Raw genomic sequence first — 9,904 nt, 5'->3', positions numbered from 1 at the left:
TCCAAGCAGAAAAAAAAGAGAAAGTACTTTTAATATGAGTTGATAAAATATTAAAGTTGGCTGTTTCAGTCTGAGTGTTCATCAGCTAGTGTTACTGAACTGTGAAGACATAATTTTAAACACATCACCTTCCATATCTTTTCTATGAGTCTCTTAAGGAAGAGAATTGAGTCTTCAGAAATCAAAATGAGAAGTGCAGAGAAAAGAGAAGAAATGTTTTGCTAAATTGCTTTAGTTCTTGTCATACAAAGATTGAGAAACAGTATTATAGTAGTATCATTGTATGAATATACCACATTTTCTTAACCCATTCATCTGGAGATGGATGTTTAGTTTGCTTCTGTCTTGAATAATGCTTAATAAACATGGGAGTGCAGATACTGCTGTTTCTATTTTGAGTGAAAGGTACTGAAGTTTCCATGGGTGACTTTATAAAGCATTGACCTTATAAAAAAATTAATATAGAGAAAAATGTAGTTGCAGAGAAGAAAAGATATGATTAGCTAGCGTTAAAGATACTAAGAACTTTAGAAGAGACAAGTACAATAGGAGAAATATAATATACAAAAATATTATAGACATCACTTATTAATTACCTAATTTAAGTCAGGCATTTTGAATACCTTACATAAACTCTGAAAAAATTACTATCCCCATTGTAAAGATAAGGGAATTGGATCAGACAGTGGAAGTGACTTGTCCAAGACCAAGCAGCTGGTAGGTGGTAAAGTTAGGATTTGAATCTGGATTCAAAACCCATGTTTTTTCTTTATGCTACACCCTGCTGTTGCCAGAGAGAGGCATCAGTGGTGATATTTGGGATAAATTGTGGACTGCGAGAGATGATATTGATTTTGTAGTCTTCACTGGTTAATTTATATTGAGCATTAATTGGTAAAACTCAATAGTTTTAGAAACCAGAAAAGAATAGAGAAAATGAATTTTGCTTAAGATCATAAGTTTTTCATTGGCATATACCTGGGAAAAATTTAGGAAACTTTAGTATAAGCCAACTGTGAGTAATTTTCTATAGTGTTTTGTTTTAGCATATCAAATTTTACATAAATTGAAATAGATATTAATAAATACTTTGTGTATAGCTGTTGAACAAGACCTATAATTTTAAGTAGAGGATGGACAGAAAATCACTTAAATAGAGGAAAATTCATAAGGCTCAGGATCACAACAGTGGGTCTCGGTCTAGTGGGATATGGGTGAAGGAAGAATAGTCATGTAAGCAGCAGATTCTAATCTTTCTTCATCCTCCTGTTACTCTCTCTTTTTCACCATGGGATATATAATGTCTCAAACCCTAACTTTTAAGGAAGGGAAACTTTGCAAATATTCTCCCAGGTGGAATAAGACATTTTGTGGGAGGTAGCCTAGGTATTTGGAAGGAGAATTTTTGAAAGAATAATCCAAATGGAGCACAGATTCTCAAGAAAAGGGAAGATGGACTCCTCTTCATGGAACATTTTCCTAATGTGCAATGTTGCCTAACACATAAAGTCTAGCTTCTCTGTGCTAAGAGTCGTTGGATTATTATTAGAGGGCAGATGGTTTGAACAGCAGAGGTCATATAAATGAAGCATTAATTAAATGTAGTTGTAAATAAAGTAATATTTGAAAGTAAAAACAAAAAATCATGGTTGTGGAAAGACTGTATTTGATTTTCTCAAGATTGAAGAGCCTCTAAAAATCCCTGATACAGGCAGACATCTTTTTCTTTAAGCAAGGCAAACGGCTGCAGAGGTACCTCTGTCCACCAGGGGGCATGTCACCATTGTTTACTCTCCACTTTCCACTTAGGAAATTTCGGAAGTAATTTTCAGAACTTTCATTCACTCCCTCTCTTGCTCATCAGCTCATTGATCATTTGATTATCTTTCAAGACTGCCTTTGGTCTCTTCTAATTTTATCCTGGAGTCTGAAGACCTTGAAGTTGGCTGGGAGTTTCTACTGCAAGTGTCGTTTATAGGCCGACTGAGAGACATTTTAAGATTGGAATAAATCTCTTCAAACTTTCTTTATTTCAAAGCCTAAATTCTTTGTTCTATTAAGCCTGACACTTCTGTTGAGGTAGAAACTGCTGCAAATTAGGAAGAGCACGACCTAGTTTTACATGCTTTGGATGGTTGTACTCCATTGCTAGTTTGCTGAGGATCTTTCTGACCTTACTTAGAACAATTCCCATGAAAATCAATGAAAAATTAGTGATACTTAAGGACACATAGAAAAAGCCCTAGAATACTGTCTAATGCTTCTTAAAGAAAAAATATTCATTAGCAAAAATCCTTTATTTTTAGTTATTAAAGAGTATATAGATTTTTGAAACTACTGAACCATAATCCTTGGTGTACAGAAGGTACTACTGCAGCCTTTTTGCCTTTGTCAACAAAAAGAAAAGGAGATTTCTCTCTCTCTCTCTCACTTGCTCTTTCTCTGTACACACACACACACACACACACACACACACACACACACACACTCCTTTATTACAATTTCAGGACAAATTGAAATGCAAATGTAAAATAGAATATAAAAACCGAGCATTCTCAGCCAATTGATTTTTAACACTTGAACCTGAAGGAAACAGAGGCTGTGTATCAATAATAGAAAACATGATTTTCAATTTGCCTTGCAAGGCACAGTCTCTGTAAGGTGAATCCCTCATACAGATCAGAGTTAAGCAACATAATGGAGAACAGCATCTGACGTGGTTTCTGAGGCATGCCATAAATCATATTCTATTTTAATTTGGAAATGTCTCTGCTGGCAACAACCTTTGCATTCGGGGATCAAGTGGAATACTCATCTCCTATTAAATCAATGCAAAATGTGAAGCAAAGCTTAGTGGCTGTGTTGTGGTTTATTTCTCAAGGGACTCTGGTAATTACAAGTGAAAAAACCCTGGACTGTTCTCATGATAGAAGGTTGTGGAAATAAATATACCAATGCACAAGTGTTGCTTAGCAACATGGTTTTCGTAAGGAAAAAGCAATTGTTGAACCTTTCAGAAAGTCATCACTGTGAGTATACCATATTCCAGTGCCTTTAGTGAAAAGGTGAGAAAATTGGAAAAAGGTACAAACACTTTTGACCTCACTGTTGATGCTAAACTAGTGATGTTTATGTGTAAGTTCCAATATTTATTTACTCATGCAAGAATTCACATTTTGGGGAACATCTGCTACAAGCTAAGTGTGCACTCCAAATGTGATGTCAATATCTCACCTCATCAGAACAACATCCACTATCTCTTAAAGAAGTAGCAGATTACAAATAAAATGATTACCATTTCATAGTACTTCCATATTTTTTAATGGCCATAAAATTGGAAAGAAGAGCAATATTGTAGGGGTCATTGTTTAAGACTGTTTAAAACATTGTTTGTCTAGGTAGCCTTCTCTAATTACATTAAGTCCAATGAAATAAATAAAAATGAAATTTCTAGTATATAACAATAAAAAATAGAAACCTGGGTTGGATGCTGTATTAGATTTTTAATGAAGTATGTACTCAAATGGTAGGAAACAAACATACATAAATTTCCCAATACAAAGAGAAAAATGGTTGTCATAAGTAGCAATATCATAGAACAGAGGAACACTTCTGAGAGGGTGAAAGTAAGAACAGGCTTAGAAAGAGTCGAGTATTTCAATATATAAAAAACAGAGCAAGGTCAAAAACAAAAGCAAATGTATATAAAAGCATAGTATAAGAGGAACTGATGAATAATTTGAAGTGTGTCAAGAAATAAACTGGAAACAGTGGGTTGGAACCAAATCATAGATTATTATGTGAAAGAACTGTACTGAAAAGACGAGTTTGGATTCAGACTGAGCTAAGAATCCTGGCTCCAAAAGTTATTAACCCTGTGTGCCCTGGGGCATATTATTTGTTTTCCCTGACTTCTAGTACCAACCACACAGAGTTGTGAGAATTAAGGTACCTCATGGCAAGATGAGACCTCATATTTAAACAGCAATGAGAGCCAGGCACTTTATATAAATAAGTACAAGAGAGCCACACATAAGGATTCAGTATATCGTTTTTCAAATGGTATCTTAGCTTCCTTTTTTTTTCTCACAAACAAACTTGGTTAGTGTGGTTAGTGTATTCAGTATGTAGAAATAATCTTTCACAAAGAAGTATGTGCTTTAATATTTTTAAAAACATAGAAACCTCTCAGTATTTTTTTCACTTTTGATAGAGACTAAGGTTCAAGAAATATTTCACCGCTTTTAAAATTTTACTGTATGATAGAAAACAGTGCAAGTACATTAAAAAATTCTAATCACATTGGTTCTCAGTTTAAAAGAAAGAGGTGAACTTCTGCAAAGTGAGGATCATATCCCAGGATAAAAGGAAATATATCTACAGTTTTAATCTATTGTCCTGTAGGAGTCAGTCTGAGACTTACCAGATTAAAAATAAAAAATCCGAGTAGCAAGATATCTTTTAATTTCTCCCTTTTAAAACCTTGAAAACCTATTCAAATTAAAAAAAAAAAACACTAGGGCAATCAACATATGTCAGTTGAACAAAACTTGGAAGAATCATTGGCATACAGAGATTCTCTATAACTACTTATTGAATGAATGAATGATGACTGACTGAATGAATGATTGATTGAATAAATGAATGCGGGACCAATGTGGCCCACAGTTTTTGAACTCTGAAGTAAAGTATGTATCATATATGCCAACAGATAGTTCTCAATAAATCTTTATTCTTGTTATTATCATTGGCAAACCACTGAACATCTTTAAGGGAAGAAATGATATTATCTGAACTGATTTAAGAAGACAACTTTGTCTTATTATTCAACTCTGTTTTATCAATTAAATTCTGTTTTATTCAATGCAGAGACTAGATTTATGTGGAAAGTAACCAGACGCAGGGAAGTTCTTGCAATATTGTCTGACAAGAGGTCACACAGGCCTCCATAAGAGAGTAGGACAGAAATGAGAAGAAATGGTAGCTATTCAGAACATTTTAAAGTACAGACTAATCCGATTTGTTGTGAATGAAGGTTAAGAGAAAGATAAAAATCAAACGAATGTCAAGATTTTTGAGACTCGGTTACAGAAGTAATGGTTTATCTTAATAGAAATAAGATATAACAATGAGTTCAAATGTAACAAGCTGCATCTGAGATAGTGATGGTTAACATACATGGCAAGACAGAACTTCCCTGGTGGTCCAGTGGTTAAGACTTCACCTTCCAGTGCAGGAGGTGTGGGTTCCATCACTGGTTGAGGAGCTAAGATCCCACATGCCTCGGGGCCATAAAAACCAAAACATAAAACAGAAGCAATATTGTAACAAATTCAATAAAGACTTAAAAAAAAAGGTCCACATCAAAAGATATATATATATAAAAAATTACATGGCAAGAGGTATAAGAGATACCTAGGAATTAGTTGACTTTCAAGACTTTCTTAGGAAAGTAGTTAAGATTTTGAATGCAAATTTTAAAATTATCTGCAACTTTGATAGTGGAAAACATGAAAGAAGATGCAATTGTCCTGGGAGGGAATATGGAGCTTAAAAAAAGAGAGAGCATGGTACTCCATCTTGCAAGATTCCTACATTTGAGGACTGGATAGGAGGACATGGGAATGGAGAACTTATGGTGAGGTGCATGGTGAGAGATCTGAATGACACAGAATCAAATAAATAGTTTCACGAGAAGTTCAAAGGAAGAGAGAATTTCAAGAGAACGTAGAAAAATAGTCCTATGACACAGTTTAGGAAGGGCAGGTAAGGTTAAGAATGAGAAGAAAAGTACTGAGTTTGATCACTAGCAGGGCATTGGTGACCACTAACAGCATTTCAGCCGAGAGGAAGTGGCGGTGGCCAACAAAGAGTGAACAGGTAAGAAAAAGAAAAGACATCAAATATGAAGTTTATTTGTAGGGACTTCCCTGGTGGTCCAGTGGTTAAGACTCTGTGCTCCCAATGCAGGGGGCCCAGGTTCGATTCCTGGTCGGGGAACTAGATCTCGCGTGCATGCCACAACTAAGAGCACACATGCCACGACTAAAGATTCCTGCACACGGCAGCAAAGATTCCACGTGCTGCAACTAAGACTTGGCACAGCCAAATAAATAAGAAAATATTAAAAAATAAAATAAAAAGAAAGTTTGTTTGTAGATGTCGGTAAGGGTCATGGAGGTGAAAAATGGGGATGGGACATGTAAGTAGTATGGAGGCAGGGGAAGGGGCTGCGTCAGGCAATCAGATTTCACCAACTTGTTCATTTTTTCTCTGTTCTCATGATATGTGTATTTAACGTTACACTTTTTATTTGTTACAAGTTGATGAGTTGTATTGTGATTGTTTTGAGTCAGTCTAGATTGTAAACTCAGCATTTGCATGAGCGCCTTGAATTATTATTGTTCCAGTGACTAGACCTGGTAATGTCAGTGGAATGTAAGCTCTCCGAAGTCAGGAATCTTCCCTATCTTGTTCAACACTCTATACCCAGCATGTTTGACACATAATGGGTCAAAGGATGTTGACTGATTGACTGATTGATGTAGAAACCCTTTCTGACTCACTTGCTCTAATGTTTTACATGCATATCTACTTCCTTAATTGGATTCTAAGTATCTTAATGGTGAGAGGTTTCAGTTTTTAATTCTTTTGGTTTCCCACAGTTACTTTGAAGATATGTGATATTCTTAAATGGTTTCCAGAAGGGTGGGTGGCAATTAGATTAAATTATAAGGTGAAAAATATCTGATAAACTGTATTATCAGACTATTTTTAAAGGCCTACTTTTTAGGCATCCAGTTAGCTCAGGTTGTCCTAGATGCTTAGTCATGGCACATACTCTAATTCAGTGTTTTGAGAATTAATGTCTAAAATTATGTGAAATAATTACTTTAAAAAGATAAAAGATTTCTGAAAATGAAGTATTTTATTAGATTTATAATATATAAATAAATCTCTCCCACCACCAACTCCTAGGAAATTCAACTAAATATTAATGATCATGACATTTCTGCCTGCAGTTTCATTAAGGTGATAGATTCATCCAAATATCATGGTTGGACATCACAACCATTAGTAAGGCACAAAGGTTAGAATACTGGGTGCAATACTTTCTCAGACCACTCCCTAAAAATGAATGCATCAGAACCATTATCAACTGACATTCTGGAAACTTCAGTCAGGTCCTTAGGGTTCCTTTTAGCATCTCTCCTTCATTCTTCCTATCCAAGTCACTTTATTCTCTTCCTCATACCTTTAACTTCTCTCCTTCATTCTTCCTATCCAAGCTACTTAATTCTCTTCTTCATGCTTTTCAAGATGGCTCTCAAATCCACGAAGGTTGCCATGATTCTTTCTGCAATGCCATTCACTATCTGTGCTCCACCCCTTTGTATCCAGCCAAAACTTTCTCCCTGTCTCATTCTTGACAAAGAATTTATACCAGATAGTGGGATTACAGAAATGGAGTTTACCATCTGAGCAGAGAATTCCCTGGATTTCCATCTTTAAGTTATGATCCCTTGTGATATCTCACCAGGTGGAGAAACTGGTCACCTTGCAACTGATACATGAGTGTCCAGGACCTATGGCTGAATGTGTGGGACTTACCAATCAATGTGCTGGCCCTTTTGTTGGGATTCTTCTGGTTTTGAATATTAGCAATCTGCAAATTCTCTATTATGAGGACATTGTAATACAATACCTTTGAGAAAGTAGTAAATACCTGTATCTTCTATAGTACAATAGATGGTGTTCACATGTAATGTATTAAAATATCATATAAACTGTAAAACACTATATGAAAATTAAGGAACATTAAAATTTGTTAAGAGTTTTACTTGAAATAATTCAAACTTGAATAGGTACTTGATTAATATGTTTTGATTACAAATATAAGCAGAGATATATGTGAGTTATTTTTTAATTGATTTAAATTTGCATCAACATACTTTCCTAATTGTTATTTATTCCTTTTAGAATAGCAACTCTGATTTTGTCCTAAATCATCTTTCCTTCTAAGGTTTTGTAATTTCAACTGAAAAAACATGTCTAGAAATCTAAGATTTCTTCTATGACCATCTAGTGACCCATGGTAGAACCATTGTTTAATAGGAATTTTGTTCCACTTACTGGGAGAGAGAGAGTGCAGTGTTATATAAAATAATGGAAAATGTTCGAGATAAGGTTAAGTAGAAGGACATGGAATTAGCTGCTTCAGTAACTCCCATGTGGGTAATATCCTTAGCAAAAGTTTCTATATGTGAGTTTTGTATCATTAATGGGTCACAAAATCTATTTCTTGATGGTGACCAGTACTTCTTCTAGTGAGGAATAATAGAATAGGATAGGATGGGATGGGATGGGATGGGAAAAAATTTCAGAGTTATCTCACACATTTTTTTCTGAAAGTTTGGTTTTTAAGAGAGAGTAAGACACACACACACACACACACACACACACACACACAGAGACACATACAGAGAGAGAGAGAGAAAGATAGTAGGAGAAATAGGTTCTGAAGTAAAATGTGTTTCTCAGTATCGGTCAGGGTTACACATATTTGAAAGGCTCTGATATTACAAGAACTTTCCCTGTCTCCCATTGCCCTGCCTGCATAGTGAAGGCCACTGTGTCAGGGATGGTGTGGAAAATCTTCTAGTAGAAGAGCAGATACAGTTCTGGATACTGTTCTGGATACAGTTTTAAAGACTCATACATAGAAAGAGAAATAGTAAAATTCCTATGCAAAGTGTCCATTTTACTCTTCCAGCACTTGAAAACAATTTTCTTCTTGTGCTAGATGGAGTCTATTGTTTCTAATGCACTTAAATACACATGGGGATTTTCTTTCTTTCTGCTACAGTTTTTCTAACTGCCATGTAAGTTGTTTGAGGGTAAGAACTATGTTTCTTCATTTTGTAAACCCAAGGCCAGAACCGCGACTGCTACACTGTTGACATTCAGGGTTAAGTATCCACTGAAGAAATCTCCATGCTTTAGGACATATAAATTAAAACTAGTAAAAATAATACATCAAAGAACCTCACATTTGTGGCCACCTTCCATTAGATAACAAGTGTTTTTTTATATAATGTCTCTAATTCCTAGTCTAAACCTGCCAAATATAAGATTTTATTCAATTATAAAAATGAAGAAATTGAGGTTAGGAGGTAAGTCACCAAGAGTCACCAGTTTGTATGTCAGGAAAAAGTCACCCCTGATAACTAAGTTTAAAAGGAAAAAAAAAATTAAGTAGATTTCTCAAGAAGAAGATGTGGAAACTGAGATGGGTCATATTTCCACCATAACTGAGCTCAGAGGATATTCAGGATCTCAGTTTCTCAATAAAAACAGCCTCTCTCTATTACTTAGTGTTATTAGTTTCAGAAAACACTTAAAAAAAAGGAAAACACTTTTATTCTTAATAGAGCTCATTTTATATATAAATATAAAATGGTTGTATATATTAAATTGTTGTATATGCAACAGAATAAGAACCATAGACAAATAATGAATAGTTATGTGTACTCATTGAAATATAAGGCATCTTTGGGGGTTGAGCTGAAGAATCAACAAACTAAATAAATCCTAATTCCTCATAATAGAATTTGTACAAAAATGGCCTATTTCATAATTTTTAAGGGGCTAGAATGAATTTGCATTCACTTGACCACTGCTTCACAGAAGCCTGGTACTATGAACTTAAGCAATTTAGAATTTATCATTACAGACTTGCATTCCTCTGTTTCAAAAGGCAGCAAAACATATTCCGTGCATGACATACAAAAGAGCAAATTAAAATGTTTCATAATTTTAATTTTCTTGTTGGTACTTTTTGTGTTCCTTCTATATTAATGTGAAATCTGATTACTTAAGTCGATCTCATAATAGTTGGAAATCT

Source organism: Grampus griseus (genome assembly GCF_964374135.1).
Source record: "Grampus griseus genome assembly, chromosome: 5".
NCBI lineage: Eukaryota > Metazoa > Chordata > Mammalia > Artiodactyla > Delphinidae > Grampus > Grampus griseus.
The sequence above is the reverse complement of the archived record's forward strand: the minus strand, read 5'-3'. Positions refer to the sequence as shown.